Genomic DNA, 1,966 nt, shown 5'->3' with positions numbered 1-1,966 from the left:
GCCCCCGCCGGAGCTGCCCTCCACAACAAGGTACCGTGTCCGCCTGGCTTCCCTTTCGATCGGTTTGAGTGAGGTGTCTTAATCCTCTCTGTTCCGTTGAGTCGTCTCCAAGCTTTCTCACTTATTGCTCTGAACTGGTTCAATCTGCCGATAACTATTTGCTACAAAGACTCGAATGCATTTCCACTAGAGACTTTTTGGGACATATCGCCTTGCCTCTCTCCGAGTGGGCCTGGCCTCTGAACTTTATGATCTATTGTGGTTCTTTTCGTGCCTTTATATTTAAACACCTTTTGGACTCCTCAGAATGGCGTGGTTGTCCGTAGGCTGCCTCCCATTCTATTGGTGATCTTTAGATGTATTTCATGCAGTGCCCTTGTACTCTGGTAAGCCGTGGGTCACTGCTTGCCATTTAACATTGTAATGGAGCTCTTGTGCCATTTTTGCAGTGATTTGCAGACGGCGTTGAAGGCTAAGGCTAAGTGGCGCTGCCTCTTTACTTTTCAAATACATGTATTGCTGGATCATCTTAAACTGCATGGGGCGCCCTTCAGGTGAGCTATTAGTACTTTTGCCTCAGTTATAGACACTCCATTTTGAATCTAGGCTTTTCATTTACCTGACCTAGTGCATTCTGGTCTTGTTTCTTGTTTCAGGTTATGTTTTAGTCCTGAATTGTTTCGTGTGACTGGCCACACTACACTGCATAGATTGTTGCAGCAGTAAGGTTTTCATCAGGTTAGTCCACTACTAGTCCTTTCTAGACACAGATATTACCATTGGTTGGTCTTTTTTGATATTTAGATATATATTATTATATATACACATTCTTGTTGTCGATTCACCATGGTCCTGAAGGTTCCCTCCCATCTTGCACGGTTCTCTTTTGGGAGTCACTTACCCTTTTGTTCTGGTTTACACAGCTGTTGTAGCGGGGGCCGTATATGCTTATTTTCACTATGGTATACACGGTTCTTAAATTGTTTTCAACAATTCAGGCTGCTAGCCAGCAGTCCTGTTTCTCTTTTTTAATTGTATGTTATAGGCAGTCGGCAAAGACTTTTTCATGTAATAGCTTATAGTCGCTTTTGCGTACTTGTTTTTCAGAATGGTAACATCCACCTCCTGAGGAAGACGTTCAGTTAACCACTACTACACGTCGAAACCGGTCGAGAGAAAAATTCTACAGGGATGTGATCTTTGCATTTGTTTTTTCTATCCACCCTGACAATAGATTGTTTGAGAATTATTTCTATTGTTTGTAAACACCGCAATAATGTGTGTTAGTATGGGGACTAGTTATGAATTCCTCTTCCCCATTGGTTTTTAGCATGTTTTTTGGTGTTTTTTAGTACTTTGGATGTGTGCCACGGTATGATGAGTTGTGTGTGTATGAATGAACTTGGTATGTTGAGTATGAGTGATGAAGTTTTAGCCGATTTTCGGCATATTGTTGCTGCTGTTTTGCTATGTTAAAATGATTAGTGTACAATAATTTTGTGTGATTTATTCACCAGTTTTCAATTTTTGTATCATCTTTAATAAATTTGGATACATTTTTTCTAAATATACTTTGCTCTGGACATATCTTTTCTGTTTCTTGATGTTATTATAATACTCTGGTCCAGAGGCTAGAGTTACCCTGCTCTTTTCAGTGTTTGCACTATTGTGGTTCTTGCCTTCTTGCCTTGCATTTTACCCGTGAAGTATTGAACTATGTTGATTTTGTAACCTGCCTATTTTTTTCTCTCCCGTCCTAACTAATATTAGAGTGCCATCTAGGTTGAGGTATACACCTCTGTCTGTAAATAAGTGGTGCCGGTAGAAACTAGACTTGTCAAAATATTGCTAGGGGGATTGATCGTTTCTTCTTCGTAGAGTAATTGTGATTGATTTGTTTGTCGTGATAGTGCCATAGTGTTTTTGATAGATGTTTCGTTATAAATAAATACCTTAATATCTTTAC

General features: G+C 39.9%; 1 long non-coding RNA gene across 1 annotated transcript; it reads left to right on the top strand.

Moving 5' to 3' along the window:
• The first annotated feature begins 357 nt into the window (after window positions 1–357).
• Window positions 358–1,640, top strand: LOC138569716 (uncharacterized). Its single transcript, XR_011303316.1, has 3 exons — window positions 358–554; window positions 657–738; window positions 1,108–1,640. It is a non-coding gene; the product is annotated as an uncharacterized lncRNA (long non-coding RNA).
• The last annotated feature ends 326 nt before the right edge of the window (window positions 1,641–1,966 follow it).

Source organism: Ambystoma mexicanum, chromosome 1p (genome assembly GCF_040938575.1).
Source record: "Ambystoma mexicanum isolate Mex_15411 chromosome 1p, UKY_AmexF1_1, whole genome shotgun sequence".
Classification (NCBI taxonomy): Eukaryota; Metazoa; Chordata; class Amphibia; order Caudata; family Ambystomatidae; genus Ambystoma; species Ambystoma mexicanum.
Note: the sequence above shows the minus strand (reverse complement) of the source record. Positions and strands in the feature narration are given on the sequence as shown.